Source organism: Macrotis lagotis, chromosome 4 (assembly GCF_037893015.1).
Source record: "Macrotis lagotis isolate mMagLag1 chromosome 4, bilby.v1.9.chrom.fasta, whole genome shotgun sequence".
Lineage (NCBI taxonomy): Eukaryota > Metazoa > Chordata > Mammalia > Peramelemorphia > Peramelidae > Macrotis > Macrotis lagotis.
In genome coordinates this window covers 201,900,162-201,919,354 of record NC_133661.1, presented here as the reverse complement: position 1 = coordinate 201,919,354, position 19,193 = coordinate 201,900,162, and the positions used below count along the sequence as shown (strand labels likewise).

At 37.1% G+C, this 19,193-nt stretch overlaps 1 protein-coding gene and 1 non-coding gene across 3 annotated transcripts in view; both read right to left on the bottom strand.

Moving 5' to 3' along the window:
• Positions 1-15,265, bottom strand: part of MGA (MAX dimerization protein MGA) — a 230,191-nt gene extending 214,926 nt beyond the window's left edge. For both annotated transcript variants that reach the window (XM_074235148.1, XM_074235149.1), the window contains exons 1-2: positions 15,176-15,265; positions 5,391-5,454 (exon numbers count right to left, since the gene is read on the bottom strand). The gene's annotated coding sequence lies outside the window, so the exon portion shown is untranslated. The remainder of the gene's footprint in view (positions 1-5,390; positions 5,455-15,175) is intronic.
• On the bottom strand, positions 8,343-8,449 carry LOC141523245 (U6 spliceosomal RNA). Its single transcript, XR_012478430.1, has one exon. It is a non-coding gene; the product is annotated as a U6 spliceosomal RNA (small nuclear RNA).
• Positions 15,266-19,193: the final 3,928 nt, after the last annotated feature.

The following is a 19,193-nucleotide window of genomic DNA, read 5'->3' as shown; positions in this document are numbered from 1 at the left end:
AAACAGAGATGAGAAAGAGAATTTCAGGCACAAAAGATAGCCAGTAAAAATGGATTTTTCAGTAGTCATCTCCTGAAAAAAAAAATTCAAAAATGAAAAACTCCCAGGAATGTGATAGGCAAAATCAAGAGCTTTAAGATTAAAGGGAAAAAACATACTATGGACAATTGAGGAAAATTTCAAATATCAAGGCACCTGTGTCAGAATCACACAAAGTATTCCAGCTATCACCATACAAGGTGGTAAGAGAGCCTAAAATATAACATTACAAATGAGAAGAATGAAATGGAGGGAAGAGAAGGAATAAACATTTATATAGTACCTACTATATTCAAGGAAGTGGGCTAAGAATTTTTTTTACAAATATTACCTAATTTGATCCCCATAACCCTGCAGAGATGACACTCTTATTATCCCTATTTTATAATTGAGAAAACTAAAGGAAATAGAGGTTAAATGATTTGTTTAAAGTCACACAGCTAGTAAGTATCTGAGGCTGAATTGTTACTCAGGTCTTTTTTGACTCCAGGACTAGAAAGAAGGCTATTGCAAGAATCTAGATGAGATGTTAACTAGGGTGATGCCTCTGAATAGAGAATTAGATAGGTGAAAGATGTTATGAAAGCTGAAATGACAAGACTTAGCAATGGATATGTGAAGATAAGGGGAGATTGGATAAGTGAAGAAAATGAGAATGAACAGATAAGAATAAGACTTTAAGGCTGCAAGACTGATGTCTAGGAATATAATGGTGCTCTTAGGTTCAGAGAAATATAGGGAAAAAAAAGGGTATGGACAGAAAAGACAATGAGTTCTGTTTTGTATACATATTAAATTTGAGATTTCTGTGTGACATGAAATTTGAGAGGTTTAAAAGGCAATTGGTGTTCAGATCCGGCCTCAGACACTTAATAATTACCCAGCTGTGTGGCCTTGGACAAGCAACTTAACCCCATTTGCCTTGCAAAAACCTAAAAAAAAAAAAAAAAAAGGCAATTGGTGGGGCAGCTAGGTGGCATGTGGATAGAGCACCAGACCTGGAGTCAAGAGGACCCGAGTTAAAATCTGGCCTCAGACACTTAATAATTGCCTAGCTGTATGACCTTAGGCAAGTCACTTAACCCCATTGCCTTGCAAAAAAACAAAAACAAAAAAAAATTTTTTTTAAAAGCCAATTGGTGATACAGGACTAGAGTTAAAGAAATTAGACAGACTAGATCTCTAGATCTCTACATAGGCATATATATATATATATATATATATATACACACACACACACACACACACACACACACGGGTATATCTATCCTGAACTCCAACAGGATTATATACGTGTGTGTGTGTGTATACATACATGTATATATGTATATACATACATGTATATATAGAGAGAGACATACATATCTAAACACATGTATACACTATATTTAATACCTCAAGTTAGTTCCATTAGCATAGTTTTGCAATCTTTTCAATTGTCAAATTCTTGACTATTTAAGTAATGATACTTTTTTGTCTTATTGAATTCTGAATATTCTACATTCTGTACATCTATAGGTATTTATATATTGTTACATTTTGTATTACTGAGTCCTATATAAGTACTGTTATTAAGTTTAATGTGAAAAATCTAGAATCATTAGATTGTTGTTAAGTTCATATTGTTTTCTGGTGCTGAAAATCAATTTAGACTACTTGTTTTTTTCCTGAAAGCAAAATACCTTACATCTTCTTAGGTTAAGAATATCCTGTGCCTTATATCCAAGAGTAGCTGAAATTTTTTGCAACTTTTCTAACTGATCCTACTTGTCTTATTCTAATGGTAAGCTGCAATTGTATTTTGTTTATCTTGACAGTAGCACAGGATACATGACATAAATTTCCCATGCTTTTTAGAATAAGGATCCAAAAGAAACTGCTTAGACCTCCAAAGAACTCACCAGTAATATGAGAAACCCCCAGAGAATTTTGTACCCTGTGTAGAAAGGAATATCTTTTGTCCAGAGCATAGTCCAGTGGGAACCTGGGGGACCAAGAGAAACATGGTTTTTCGGTTCTTTCTTCCACTTGTGGGTTGAGAAAGGCTCTGCAAGGCTGAGGCTTAGAAGGCAGAAATATTTGGAAAACTCTGTACAATATTCATTATTTTATGAATCTGTAAAACTTTGTATTTGGGGATAACTGGAATTTTTGTTTGTATGTTGTATATGTGTGTGTATATATGATCAATCAACACTCACTGTTTTGAGACTTGTCACTGGGGAAGCAAAAGAATGGAAATAACTTATGCCTCCCCAGAGACCACAGAGAATAATTTTTAATTTGGAAGGAGGATTGTATTAACAGAAAAATACATCCAAACCTATTTGTTGAAGATAACTTTCACAGAAGGAACATATTCTAATGGTCTTACATGAAGGCACCCTGCTTCCCGAGTCTCCTTCTATATCCCCTACCAGGTGGTTAAAGAGTAGTCTTATTAGATTGCTGCATCTTTAAAAACTGACTTGAAGGAGACAGTCTTTCTTTCATACCCTTTTTTCTAGAGTGTGAAGATCACAATTCACCCATAGTACAAGAACCATGAACTGAACCAGAAAAGGAAAGCATTATTTCTCCTTTTAAATTCTGTGGCTTGAGGTATTTGTCTTGTTTTGTTTCTCCTTCTCTTATTCTCAACAAGAATCTGATGGACCCAGGAATTTGAAACATGATGGCTCTGGAATCAGGATGATAGGTAAGATGTTGTAGCCATCTAGCCTGGCAAGAAAGCCCTGAGAATCCCTAAGAGAGCCTGAAACTTGATCCCTAGGGAAGGTTTTGGGGCTTGAACTGAAACTGTGTACTAAACTTGTCAGTATATTGTTTTACAATTTTGGAGAAAAGATTATTTTGTAAAAGTCAATCTATTAATGATTAAATGGAACTGAGGAACAGGGAATCCACTTCCCTTACACCTGAGAGAACACCAAACAGCTGAAAGCCAGTTGCAGAGCATCTAGAAACTCTCAATCCTCTACAGTGTACAAAGGGGTGAAATATAACAGACCTGGTTTTCTGATAATAGGGCCAGAGTGGCTACTTTTACATGTGAGGCTTTATCTGAGATAAAACTGAGCCCATTGCTTTTTGGAAGGACCCCTGCATAGAGTCAAGGGCCAGGATTTTTCATTTTAGATAGCCCTACATTATAAGATACTAGAGAAATTTAGCAATTTTTTTTAAGGCAGTAAATGTACAGTTAAATTTGGAGAGAGAAAGGTGCGAGTGTTTCCTCATAAGTCAGTTCCATTGATATAATTTGGTAAATTATTCATGTGTTCTTTGACACTTTTTGTGTTATTGAATTCTATATTTAACTATTGATATACTGATCTGTTCTGTATTACTGGGTCCTGAATAAGAACTGATATTAAGTTTAATGTAAAAAATTTGGAATCTTTTTATGATTATCATCTAATAGAAATATTCTTTTTGTTCTCTGGCATTAAAACCAAACTATTTTGATTTAAACCTATTGGAAATGAACTAAAATAGTTTATCTGTTTTATACCTTTGAAATAAATATTTCTGTGTAAAAGCTAAAAATAAAAATTATGAGATCAGAAGGCAGATCACATAAAATTAAGAAGAAAATGAGAGGAGAGTAAGTAGAAACATTGAGTGTTAATGCTTTTATCAAGAAGTTTACCCAAATATGATTTCTCTCTCCTCACACCCAATTTGGATCAAGGTACAACATGGAAACAAAGTAAAGATTGACAGAGTGCTTTCTGTGGGGGGGGGGGGGGAAGCAAGATTGGGGGAAAATTGTAAAACTCAAATAATATCTTTAATAAAAATAAATTCAAAAAAAAAGAAGTTTACCCAAGAAGGAGAAGATAAATATAGTATATGGATGATTGGATGAAATGAGGATTGTTAAGGTTAGGAAGGGCAAAGGTATCGGTTTTTTGGCACTAGGGAAGGAGTTAATAGAGAAGGAGAGTAAAGGCTAAAGAGAGAGGTGAGATCTGAAAGCTAAGGGAGTAATGGCTAAATAAATTATGATATAGAAATATAATGGAATATTACTGAGTCTGACAAAAGATGAAAGAATATTTCCAGAGAATCTTGTAAAGACTTGTAGGAGCTTATAAAGCATAACATGGACAGAATGAAAACTATTGCTATAATGATGATACTGTAAGAAAAACATCTTTGAAAGACTTAAGAAATTAGAACAATAAAATGACCAACTCCATTTGCAGAGCATAATGAAGTGTGCTACCTACCTTCTGACAGAAATATAGTGATCTCAAGGTGTAGAATCAGATATAGGTTTTCAGACATGATAAATGTGGGAATTTATTTTGTTTCATCATTCATATTTTATAAGGATTTTATTTTTCCTTTTTTTAATTTGGGAAAATAGGAAATTTGCAAGGGAGAATACAATAGCAATAGAACTGTCAAAAAGAGAAGACAAAAGTCCCTTAATTATTTCATAATTTCTAAAATGCACAAAAGCAAAGAAGTTCAGAAGGAAACACAGATGAGCAAGACTGCTTGGAAAGTAACATAATAAATTATATACTTAAAATGAAAGGCAATGCTCAAATGAAAAAGATCAGTGGTTTTGTGCATAATCCTCATTATCTGATTTATTTTGCATATGGAAATGTTCATTTTATTTAGTGTTTATTAAGTTTAAAAATAAAAAATTTAAAAAAAGAAAAGCAAGAAGAGTTATGTCAGAGGCAATACACATGTGAGTGTATCAATTCACAAAATATCTTTTTTTTAATTTGTTTGTCTGTTTGTTTGTTTTGCAAGGCAATGGAGTTAAGTGGCTTGCCCAAGGCCACACAGTTAGGTAATTATTAAGTGTCTGAGGCCAGATTTGAACTCAGGTACTCCTGACTCCAGGGCCAGTGCTCTATCCACTGCACTACCTAGCCTCCCCACAAAATATCTTAAGGTAAGGAAAAAATCTTGGGCCCATTAATAACCTCCAAAGAGCAATAAAGAAAACATCAACAGACACACTTACATACGCATATGCACACATACAAACATAAATATACATACATATATACTTGAGTCTACTTTCTAGTAAATATAAATTGTTTTTAACAAGAGAAAAATGTATGCACATATCAAGGGCAGCCTTAATGATAGTATTAGTAAGGAACAAGTCATTTTTCAAAAGTGATAATCTATGAATGTCGAAGACTATCTTTGCATATAATTAGTAAAATATATTATATATATATTAAAAATGATTTTTAAGAGTGATACTTCATAAAATCACATATTTATCATCATACCATTGACACAAAGAATGTAAAATCTCTTTGTACTATTTGCTGATTATAAAAAGCTTTTGATTCAGTAGAACAAAATATTACCTTGACGTTCTCTTCCAATAAAATAGCTCTCTCCCATGTATATGTCAAAATAATGAAAGATTTCCTGAAAGATAAAACAACAAAGATACTCTTGTTTGATTATACTATCATTAATATCAGGTGAAGCATACAAGACATCTGCTCCCCAAGACTATCTAGTACTATCATCAAATAGATATAGTACAATCGCAAATGGAAGAGGGATTCCCTATGGCTAGGTCTTTTGAATTTTCCTTTTTGTCAGTGATACCGAATTGATTGCATTTCATCCTAGAATGCTTCAGATCTTCCTGGACAAGATTAATAAACACTGAAAATAATAAACACTGAAAGACCTGAGTTCAAAATTGACCTGAGATACATAATACTTCCCTAGATGTGTGACCTTACGCAAGTCACTTAACACCATTGCCTTGCAAAAAACAAAAGAAAAAAAGAAAGAAAAAAAGAAAAAACGAAGCCCATGTAAAATTCCTTTTGTTCAAATTACAACATGAAATTAGATTCATATATAGCTCATCCCAGTATAGATATTGGACAGACACTGAAAATGGATAAAGTGAACCTATAATTAAACAGGAAGAGGCTAGTGAAGCTAGATAGCCTTTGGGAAATAAAGTTTCTTTAATTGAGCACAAACTTCCCTGAAATAATGACTCATCTTTTTAACATCAATATTCTACCAATGTTGCTATGTGATTATTAGTTCATGGAACACTAGTCTCCTAAGAATTAAAAATGACTGCTACTGGAGGCAGAGCTAAGACAGCAGAGTAGCAGTGAAAAAAAAACACAGCCCAGACTTACACACACACACACACACACACACACACACACACACACACACACAGTCACTCATTCCTCTTCCACAAAGATCTAGAAAATGAACCTGTCCAAATTCCAATGAGAAAATTCAAGAAAAAAAATCACTAGTCCTTTAATCATCCCAGGTGGGCAGCACAGGGAGATGGATAGAGAGGTCTACAGTCATTCAAGAGAGGTCTGGCTGAGTATTCTAGTACCTAGGATAGAAAGAGTTTATATATAAGCTATGTACCATGTAGAAAGAACTAAGACAAGAAAAGGCCCCACAAGATCTCTAAATTAGTGAAAGGTACAAGAAAAGATGCCATCTTGCAGTTCTTTTGCTCACTATCCAATGCCAGGTCATCAATCCAAGGCAACTGAGGAAAAGACCTGAAGACCTGGGCCTTAAAAGTAACCATTTCTGAACTAACAGTATCTCAGAAGCTCTGATCCCAGGAGAGCAGGAACTCAGTTCAGGTCTCCAGCCAAGGCTGAAACCAGCAATGCAATAACCAGGGCAGGAATGTCAGACCAAAAGTGAGCCATGAGTTTCATCACTTTGAACCTACCAAGCTTCCATTTGGGCTGGTTGACAGTGACTGAATCCAAAGCAATTTGTACTACAACTTACAGAAATGGGTATAAAGTTCCAAGTGAGAGAATGAACTGACAGAACTCAAAACAGGAAGAATGAGAACAATTTTGGCCTCTGAACACTGCACACTTTGGAACACTGAAAAACTTTAAATTCCTAGCCTGAGCCATCCCTGAGACACTAGAATAACATAACCCTAAATATTGAAGAAAGGAACAGCAGAAGGACTCAAAAAGACAAACTCTCAAGTGTACATAACCCAGTTGTAACATATAGTCTAAAGTCAAGAAGTAGATTAGAAGAATTAGCAAGGAAGGAAGGAAAGAAATGGACCCCATTATAAAGAGTTCCTATGGTGACACAAAACGCTCAAGATAAATTCAGAAGAAATGACTCCAAAACATTTATAAGCACAGTCTCAAAGGAAAACACAGATTGGGTACACATTCAAACAGAATTCCAGGAAAATCTAAGGTTGTTTTATTTTTGTTTTAATTTCAAGAGCTAAAAAATTATTCTGGAAACCAAACGAGAGTAGTAGAAGGAAAAGGGGAGAAGAAATGAGTTAGAGGATAAAGACATGGAAAAATAATTTATGACTTAAAACAAAAGCATAAAACCTATCCCAAGAAAATAAATTCCTGAAATTTAGAACTGACATAAAGAAATCTAATGATTCCTTGACACATCAAAAAAATATTACAAAGAAAAGGTTTTTTTAAAAAAAGAAAATGCAAAGAATTTCATAGCAAAAACTAGGCCAGGGTTGGATTTGTACTGAGAATGCACCATAACACATGATAAAGAACTACAAGGGAGAACCTGAGTAACATATGTTGAGGAAATAAATTTTGGGGGGTTTTATTTATTTTTTATTAGTTTTTTTAATTTATTTATTCTTATTTTGTACAAATAATGTTTGTTATACATTACCAAAATATTCTTGTTTAAGAGTAAACATGGGAGCGGCTAGGTGGTGCAGTGAATAGAGCACCTGCCCTGCAGTCAGGAGTACCTGAGTTCAAATCCGACCCCAGACACTTAATAATTACCTATCTGTGTGGCCTTGGGTAAGCCATTTAACCCCATTTGCCTTGCAAAAAAAACCCCTAAAAAAAAAAGAGTAAACATAATACCCCTCCCCCAAAAAATACAGACCCACATGAGTGATAATGTAAAGGAGAGAGAAAAAAATTAAAATTAAAATTGAAAAAAAATAATAATAATAGTAGGTGTGGCCAGGTGGCGCAGTGGAGGAAGCACCGGCCCTGGAGCCAGGAGCACCAGAGTCCAAATCCAGTCACAGACACCCAACAATCACCCAGCTGTGAGGCCCCACGCAAGCCACCCAGCCCCATTTTTCCTGCAAGCCCCCCCAAAAAAATAATAATAATAAAAAATGTGCTTCAGTCTGTGTTCCAACACTTCCAGCTCTGTCACAGGTGGATCACATTCTTTATGATAAAAGAATCACAAAAGTTACTTCCATATTTTTCCACCATTGACATTGCTGATCACAACTCCCTCCATTCCCACTTCTCCACTACCATATACTATATTTTCGCTTCACGAATTTGCGTGTCATCCTTGCGTAGGGGCCATGCTAATCTTCTCTGTATCATTCCAATTTTAGTATATGTGCTGCCGAAGCGAGCACCATATACTATATTTTCTCTCTCCTTTCACTCTGTCTCTGGCGTAGGGTAGATGAGTGGTGCAGCAGACAGATCCCCGGCCCTGGGGCCAAGAGGCCCTGAGCCCACATACCACCCCTTAGGCCCAGCATCCACCCAGCCCTATGATCCCACACAGGCCATCCCATCCCAGCCCCTTGCAGGAAGTAAAAAAGAAAATGTGTTATATCTGACCACTCTCCCCCCATGGTCCATCCTCTCTTCCATCACTCACATCCCCCCACCTTCCCCCTCTCCCCCTTCTCTCCTTCTTACTCCAGATGTCTATACCCCATTGAGTATATATATATATATATATATATATATATATATATGCTGTTTCCTCTCCTAGCCACCTCTGATAAGAGGGAAGATTCCCTCATTCCCCCTTGCCTTCCCCCTTTCCATATCATTGCGATAGCTCATTGTAATAAAAAAAATCTTATTATATGAACTATCTTAGCCTATTCCACCTCTCCTTCTTCTTTCTCCCATTACATTTCCCTCTCAGCTAATGACTCCATTTTTACACCACATTATATCTTCAAATTCAGCTTTCTCCTGTGCTTCATCTATAAAAGCTCCTTCTACCTGTTCTATTAAATGAGGTTCATATGAGTATTATTAGTATCATTGGAAATAAATGAGAAGGGCTGGTATCATGATGACCAGCTCTCAGCTAACACGGAAATACTTTTATATGTCGAGACATTCACAGGTCATTAAACATTGATTACCTATATGATTACCTACTTATTCTAATTTTTTCCTCATCCCCTCTCTAGCTACTTTTTCTTTATTCAGTAGCTAGCTAGAATATTGCTATTATCACAAAGTAAACCAAAGGAGATAATTGTAGATTAAATATCTAAACAAAAAAATCCCATCTGTCAAGTAAGAGTAGGAATCCTTAACTAATGAAACAACCAGTCTATTTCATTGGTATCTTCTCAATGACAATAAGAAAGGATGAAATTATTAAGAAGACATGGACAAGAGATGCATTGGATAGATGAAAATGGGAGAATTATATTCAATATCATTACAAGGATGAGCCACATTGATGAGATCAAATCCATGTGAATATGTGACACTATTCAAGCCTTAGGACACTGTCCAAAGCACAGGTGCTTTGGAAGTACAAGAAATACTAAATAAGAAGGAAAAAAGAAAAAGAAAAAGTTAGCACTAACACTGGATCAAAGAGTATTTGTTGTTAATTATTACTAAAATTAATCTTTAAAACCCACAGGACTTGCTCCCGCAAATGCTATAACCAATAAGGCAACAAATAGGTTTTCCTTTAAAAAAAAAAAAAATGAAAGAAAGTCTTCATTGAACAGAAAAAAGAAATTAAACTCCCTATCAAACTGAAATAATATAGATTAATTATCTGACTTAAATATCTTTTTAAAAAACCAAGAATTTTTTTATATAAAAATGAAGATAATTAAATACTTGCATGGCTTATACTTGCCAAGCAAATTATCAGCCAAATTAATAACAGTATATTGAAACTGGAGTTTGACCCTAGGCTTATAAGAAGGTGCAGGCTTTGCAAACTGAATATGATTGTCAAAAACTACTTCAAAATATAATTGATTGGGGCGGCTAGGTGGCGCAGTGGACAGAGCACCAGCCCTGGAGTCAGGAGTACCTGAGTTCAAATTCGACCTCAGACACTTAATAATTAACTAGCTATGTGGCCTTGGGCAAGCCACTTAACCCTATTGCCTTACAAAAAACCTAAAAAAATAAAATAAAATAAAATAAATATATATGTGTATGTGTATATATATATATATATGTATATATATATATATATATAAATTGATTATACCTAATTCTAATCACTCCTTTACATTTCCCAGATACTTCTGTTTCAACTATACCATTTTGGACTTAATATTGATGCTTTTCAATAAATATTTGACTTTTTCAACTAAATTCTAAGTTTCTTAAAGGTAAGATCCATACATTTATATTGTATGTCCCCCATTCCACCTCATATGGAATTCAGATATGAAAAATACTCAATAAATAATTATTATTTGGTCATACAGAAAATAACTCCATTTTTTATAATTTACATCGATCTCTAGCAAGAACAAGAGTATGTTTAAGTGGCATATAATACAGAGACTACTGGTTTTAACTGTCATTTCCAGTTCTCTTCTGAAACAAAGAATTTGAAAGCACATATCTATTGTTAAAATAGAAATTCTGCCTAGAGCAGGTGGGTGGGAGAGGAGGCAAGTTAAAAATCTATTGTAATAACATTTCTTCTAAGAATAAAATTACAAATTCCTTCAGATTAGAATATCTCCGTGAACAAAAAAAATCATAATCATTATTATTGTAAAATGACACTATTCGGCTCAAATCCTATCACAATCAAAATTATTAATATGAAGAATTCATCATAATAAAAATTACTTCCAGATATCAGCTAAAAGTTCATAAAGTAGAATTTTGTTAACAAGTTATTATGAAATAAACTGTTGTAAATAATGCAAAAAAAAAATGTTTCTCCTACCCTTCCTCTTCTATCTCTGTCTATGAAAAGGTTACTTGCTTTTACAAAAAAAATAAAGGAGTCTTTTCCCTTTCCTTTCAACAGGTTTTACACATCTTTTTTATCAACCAAGTGTCAGCTAACAGGGAATTACTTTAATATGTCAAGACATTCACAGGTCACTGAACATTGATTACCTATGTGAATTTGATGTACTTAACATTAATTTTTTTTCCTCATCCCTTCTTCTAGCAACTTTTTCCTTTATTCAGTAGATAACCAGAACATTTCTACTATCACAAAGTAAACCAGAGGAGATAATTGTAGATTAAAGATCTAGACAAAAAAAATCCCATCTGTCAAGTAAGAGTAGGGATCCTTAAACTAAGAATAACCACAATAGGTATGCTCAAGGACTCTCATAATGTATTAATTGACACTTAAAACTTTAAAAAGCAGTATTTCCAAGAATATGTGTTCAGTAAAATTTCAGTACATTCAAAAATTTTGAACTCTTTGAATTGATACAAAGTAGTATTTATAAATATGTCCTATAGCAGTATGGCACCGTGGGAATGATAGACTTTAAGTCAAATGACCTGGGTTTGAATCTCAATTCTAATATGTTTAGTAGCCTTGTACCATCATGAGTAAACCTTAAAATACCTTTACAATGGAGATTAACATATCTGCTTCAGCTATCATCATCATAACCATCACTGTTAAATTATAATACAGGCCCTCCTTAATTAATATTTGAGGATATTTTTTAATCTGATACTAAACAATGGATTTTGTCATTACAATTTAGAGATCTACGCAATTCCATTCCTTGTGTTAAAGTTAAAACACAAAAACCATTTTACTTATCCTAAGTCCAGATAATATTAAGGACCTTGCTTACAAATTATTTAGACCATCTGCCTTAAAAATGTCATATTTGTATATATGTGTGTGTGTGTGTGTATGTGTGTGTGCGCGCCACGCGCAAAGAATTCTGCTAGACCCTGGGGATGTTGCTTTGTCTTTCATTCTCGAAGACCATGACATCAGGGAGATGATGCCATGATAAGAATGCGAATAAATTTGAATGAAGAAGCTGCTGCTATGCTAACTTTAAAACCTCACTTTTTCCTCCAGAGTAGATCCAGTGCCCAGACATGATATGAATCTGGATGACCCTGGATGCAAGGCAGTCAGAGTTAATTGACTTACTCGAAGTCACACAGCTAGGAAAAAACGTCAAGTGTCTAAAGTCACATTTGAAGTAAGGTCCTCCTGACTTTCAGGGCTAGTGCTCTATCCATTGAACCATCTAACTGCCCTGGGGATAAAAGTTTAAGAATTAAAGAATCTCTACTCCCAAGGAGCTTCCATTCCAACAGGAAAGAAGCACACATATAAACATATAAAACATAAATTAAAAAAAGTGAATATATATGTAAAAATCATAGGGGGAAAGTAGTTTGGGAGAGAAAGAAATAGCAGTGGGAAGGATAAAGGATAAAAGCAGAAATAGTGTGAAAAGAGTCAACATCTGACTAGATACCTAAAGTAGCTCTTTTAAAACTACTAAATTCAAGGGGCCTTTAGATTTTAATTTAAGACATGAAGTGTTGCAGTGAGTATAAAAAGGATGTCTTGGCAACAAAAATAAAACTGGGCAGCATTTAGTGTCTGGGTATACATGTGCCACATTCAACAGTTAAATGCGTGATTCAGAGTTCTCTAATAATTCTAGCAAATAAAGCTTCTTAGCATTATATCTCAGTCCAATATCGATACTGATCTCTTATTTCAAATATGCAAATAATAACTAACATTTATTTGGCACTTTGAGGTTTGCAAAGCACTTTGATCTTCTATACAATCCTTAAGGTGGGGGGGGGGGGCAGCTAGGTGGTACAGTGGATAGAGCACTGGCCTTGGAGTCAGGAGTACCTGAGTTCAAATCTGCAAATCTGGCCTCAGTCACTTAATAATTACCTAGCCGTGTGACCTTGGGCAAGCCACTTAACCCCATTGCCTTGCAAAAAAAAAACAACAATCCTTAAGGTTGCAAAAAAAAAAATCCTTAAGGTAGGCACTATTATTAGCCCCATTTTACATAAGATAGGTTATGTGACTTGCTCAGGGTCACATAACTGGCATCTGAAGGGGAGAAGAAAAAGAGAGACAACAAGATTTACATAGCCCCTACCCCTACCCTGTGCCAGGCACAATGCTAGCAAGCACTTTTTAGAAATATTAATTCACTTGAAACAGAACCTGAACTCATGTGTTCCTGACTCCAACATCGGTGCTTTATACAACATAACCAATTAATGGCCTTATAAGACAACAACCTTGATGAAGGAATTAAAACTGAAAATACAAATTTCATTTGTTTAGGAAGCTTATTCAAATAATTAAAAGGATGCAATAAACACAGTTTCATTACTATACCAATCTCAAAAACTAACGATTAAGAAACTTCACACACTTGCCAATCATTTTTTTTACCATATAAACTTATGATTTTCATTCATTGAAGACTCAATTACTAACACTATTAATAAATTTTAAATAACTACATAAGCATGATACATAACAAGCACATTGACTGTGTTTCACAATATTTTTCAAGAGAGTAGTTCACTTTGGGAACTTACAATTAATAATTAAAATCAAGATCCCTCTTTGAACTTCATATTTCAGAAGGCATCTGATGTTGCCAAAAAATGGTAGATTTCCAAACTATCTACAAAGAACTTCATGTTTCTTTCAGAGATGCTTTAAATATTTAGCATTTATATAGCATATTAAAGGGCTTTACATATTGTCTCATTTGATCCTTATAATAACTGTTATCAGGCAGGTGCTGTTATTATTTCCATTTTACGGATGAGGAAACACAATTGTCTATGGGAGAATGCAAACTCATATTTTTCTCCAGGTCCAACAGGGCTTTCTTTATAGTATTGCGATAACATAATAGATATCTGGCTCCATCACCAATCATTTTTTTTCTGATAATTTGTTTCACCTATTTGTGACAAGTACTTCTACCAAGATGGTTCTTTCAAACGAGTATGTGGGCCAAGACCTTCTTTAACTGGACTCAAAAGGTAGTGGAAACCGTCATAAATAATTTACTTTTCCTATCAGTAATCAATGGCCCAGTCAGTAAATGTTATTACCTCCTACTGGGCTCTTTACTATATCTGGAAGAGAAATGATTAGAGGAGAAACAACTTAAAACAGTCATTCTATCAAGTTTATTTGTTTTGGGATAGGAGGTGGAGGAAGAGAGGCATTTTTTGGAAACAGAATGGGAACAAATGGTCCCATGGCTAATTTCCTGTAACATTATAATTCCCAATAAACCAAGCGCCACGTTTTTGGTTTTGGCATGAATAAAATTTATTCCTCCCTCATTCGTGGCTTATGGAAAGCGATAGTGATGAAAAACCAACAACGACGGCTCAAGTTTATATCCGAGCTTTAAGATTTGCTTTTGCTTCCCTTATCTCATTTGATCCGCCCAAACACAACTTTGTGACGCGTGTCATTAAGGCCGCTTCCCAGATAGGGAAACTAAGGCTCAGAAATACCGGCCTGGCCCACAGCTCTGAAGCACCTGGTCCTGCCTGCTTCCGGCTACACCGCGTTTCCTCCCCCTCCCAAGCTGCCAGCTCCCTCAGCCAAAGGTCTGAAAGCAGCGCCCGGCTCAGGCCGCCCTCCTGCGGCGGGGCGCGGGCCACGTGATCGCCGGCCCGGCCCCGCCCCCACCCTCGCCCGCAGCACGCGCTGCCAGTCTCCTCACGTGATCCCACAAGCCCTCAGCCTCCCCCGCAGCCATTTTGTGGGAGCCCTAACCAGGCGTGATTGCAGCGAGCCCACTCCCCATCTACCGCATCTAAGCTTCCCGCAAGGCCCTCCCCACCCCGGGCCCCCGCCCCGGTTGGATCGAAGCGCCATGAACCATCGCGCCCCCCAAAACACATCGAACCCCGGGGTTCCGGGAATGCGATGCCACCTCCTCAGTCTGTGACTGGCCCGCCGGTTGTCACGTGACTCAGCCCGCCCCCTCCAGCTCCCCCCCCTTTCAAAAATTCACCTACATATACACCCCACACCTCGAGCCCGGAGCGGTCTTTAACTAGTGGGGGGGGGGGCGACGTAATCTGCGGGTGCGCAACGCGCCTGCGCGTACCTGCCGCGGACTAGCGCTCCTGAGGCAGACCCACGCGCCACTCCCGCTCCCGGGTCCGGGAAACCTCGCGCGGCCTGGGCTACCGCCTTCGTCACTGGGAGCGCGGGCCGGTCACGTGTCCCTCCCGGGCCTGCCTCCCCCTCCTCCCCGGCCCCCTCACCCCGGCGCGGCGGCCCGGCGCCTCGGTCGGAGCGCGAAGCGGCGCCCGCGCATGGAGCTTCGTGCGCGGCCGGGCCGGGCCGGGCATTGAGGCCCTTCCCGGCTTTGGCGCGGAGGAGAGACCGAAGGAAAAGGAGCGGGCTCCCCAAACGGCAGGCGCTCGCACCGGGCCGTTCGGTTGTTTTCTTCTCCCTCACGAAGGTGGAAGCCGGGGTGTAAGGGGAGGGGGGGGTCGTCCCCCGATTGCATGTTGGGAAGGGCACTCCGCCCTGGGGTGGCCGCAGGGCATGCTGGGAGAGTGGGCTTCCTCAGTGTGCCCGGGCTTCTAGATAAGTCGACTTCCTCGGCGGCCCGGTGTGAGGAAACCCAGCTTCAGATGTCGACCCCCGCCCCCGGCAGGCCTGGGGGCTTCAACCTCCCTGGGGGACAGGCTGCCTGCTGCTCGCCCTGAGGCCGCTGCCCCTGGGAAATGCGCCCTTTGCCCTCTCATCCTTTCCACCCAGTTGCTGAAATAAAACAAGTCAATGAAAAAAAGCCTCAGGTTGTGACATTCCTCACTTTTGGTGTGGGAGCTCCCAAAGCCATTATCATTCCTGCCTCACCCCTCTTAAATGTAATAAGAATAGGTAGCATTTATATAGTCTCCCTTTATGTCTCTTATGCTTTGTACTGCATCCTGCCTTCTACAAAGATTGAATCCGTGTCTGATCTTTCTTACTCCCCATTAGAGTGTAAACTGAGTGTGGGCAGGGTCCTTTTTCATCTATGTATTCCCAGCATACATATATACATATATATATACATATATATATATAGCCATGGTGTCCTGAACAAAGTATACATATATACATATATAATACATATGTATATATAAAACCATGGTGTCCTGAACAAAGTACATATATACACACACACATACATACATATATATATATATAAATGTATATATGCTTAATAAATGTAATTTGACATTGTGGACTTTAAGCTTCAAAACAGATGAGCAAAGGAGGGCCTGTGATTATTTTTTTTAATCCCCTCAGGACTTGAGTTTGAATTGATGTAGGGAATTCTTTTGAGTAGGCTTGCCTAACCTTCCCTGAGCACTGAGAATCGAGGAGGGGAATAGAGGAGGGCAGCCACAAAGGCAATCACTATGTGTCTGGCTGAAACTTGAGCCTTGATCTAACCCCAAGACTCAATATTCACCATGCGAGACTGTCTCCCAAAGTAAATTGAAATTCAGGTGTTCCCAACCTTCTGAGTGTGTCATGAAAACACAAAGAAGCAATTAGACCCTAACTGGACAAAAAAGGAAGATCATTTCCAGAATGAATATAGTGATTTGGTCCTAATTTAGTTGCTGATTTTAGTTTTTAATGTGAAATGATGAACCTGAGTCTCAGTTTACCTTTTTCACTTTCAAAATAACTTTTACTATCTAACTAGTTCAAGCCTACTCTTCTAGTATTATTTCAAATCCATCTCCACATGGTAATGTCCTATTTCAAAAATCCCAGAATTTTCACAACTAGAAAAGATCTTTTCATTATCTAAGTTCATAGCATATTTGCCTTTAGGCATTATATTTAAATGTATATTGTTTGTACCTCTTTACCTGTCATAACTATTGTTACCTTAAGAGCAAGGACTGAATTCTACATAGTAGGCATTTAATAGATGGATATTGAATGAATTAACTTCACATTACATTCCTTCAATTTTAGTATCTGGCCTACTTATCATCCTCCAAATATATACATACATATATACATATATATATATATATATATATATTATATTTCCTTTCCATCATTCCTTTTAGCAAAGTATGTAATATCCCTAAGATGTCCTCCCCACCATCTCTTTTGAAATTGTATTCATTCTTAAAGTATAGCTCAAATTTTATCTCTTCCAAGAAGCCTTCCCTGATTTCACCAGCCTGTACCTTATTTGTATCCATCTTACTTTCCTATTCTATCACATATTATCTTTTGTGATCTACTCTCCTCATCCTAAAAAAATTTCTCTTAGTAATACTAGATTTCTTATCTTCCTGTCTTCTTATCTTTTTTATATATAATTTGGAGTTCATTTTTTTTATTTTTCTCCCAGCTATATGCAAAAACAAACATATCTCTCATCTTCATCAAACTTAGGAAAAAATTAGTATCTTATCTCCACTGCCTCACAAGCTTCTCATTATTTATCACTTTATCTGGTTTTTGTCCCCGTTTTACTGAATGGTCTTGAAGAATATTAATTACCTTTTTTATTATGAAGTCTAGTGTCTTTGATTTCTGTGACACTGTACTTTCATGGTTCTACTTTTTTTTAGGTTTTTGCAAGGCAAATGGGGTTAAGTGACTTGCCTAAGGCCACACAGCTAGGTAATTATTAGGTGTGTGAGGTCACATTTGAACTCAGGTACTCTTGGCTCCAGGGCCAGTGCTCTATCCACAGCACCACTTAGCCGTTCCTCCTACATTTCTGTCTGCCCATTTTGGTCACAGTCCTATCCCTCAAAGGTCAGTATCTCCCAATGAGCTTGACCTCCTCTGCATTTTCACCCTTGGCAACCTCATTTATCCACTTCTTGCTTCAGTGATCTCTTTGTAGGAGAATCCCAAATCTGTATTTCTACCTTTAGAACTTCAGTACTTTATTTCCATCTACCTGTTGACTATTTCTACCTAGACATCCTACTGGCACCTTAAAGTTAACATGTTCCACACTGAATTTTCCCCTTTAAATTTTCTAATTCTATCAAACAATACCATTCTCCCTGTGTTTCCAGGCTCATACCCTTCATTCCCCTATCCTTTACAATTAGTTGCCATGGCATGTCATTTTTACTTCTGAATCTGATTTCTCTAGTTATTTGACCATTCTACTTCAGACTCTGACCTAAATTATTATAATAGACTCCTAACTGGTCCTCTAATTAGGTTATTACCTCTTTAGTTAATCTTCCCCACTACTGACCAAGTAATTTTCCTAATACATCAATGAAAGTGATCTCTCCCTCCTCAGATTTATTCATAGTACTTTGTCAGCCACCACTACCATTCCTTTCCACTTATCAATTCTCCCTAATATCATTCTTATTCATTTCTGTGTCTTTTCTCCCTATCACCTAAGAAAGTGAGACCATGTTGTATCTCTTTTGTGTACATAGCCATACACAGTATACATCATTGGTACTGAAACAATTTTTGAAATTGAAATTTGTGTACATCTCTCTCCTATTTAGTTTGAATTCCTTGAGAATGAGACTTTTCCACAGCATAGTGTCTTATATATTTGTTTGACTAAATATATGATGTCATCAGTATAAGAAATCCCTAATATGGAAACTTTATTTTGCTGATGTAGATTGATTGCTTTCTTGAACTTACACTGTTAGAGAGTTGCCTGGGACATTGAGAGTTCTTGACTTGTGACACAGGGTCTTACAGCCAATTTGTCAGAGTCAGATCTTGAATTCAGGTTTCCCTGGTTCAAAAGCCAGTTACCACCGTGCAACCTCTTGCCTTGAATATTTAATAAACATTTATTTGGAATACTTACCCATAATGGGGACACTTTCCTGTGTAGACACATGCACAGAAACAGCATGGGTCCCACAAAAATAGAACTGCTTTTCTAATAAAGTTTATAGTTTAGAGCAATTTTTGTAGATTCCCGTGTAGTGTAAATATGCAGCTAGGTGGATAGCACACTGGACTTAAATCAGGAAGACTCATCTTCCTGAGTTCAAATCCAGCCTCTGACATGTACTAGCTCTGTGACCCCCAAATGGTGTCACCAAGAGTCAGAAACACTTGAAATGACTGAACAACAAACCAAACAGTAATACTTG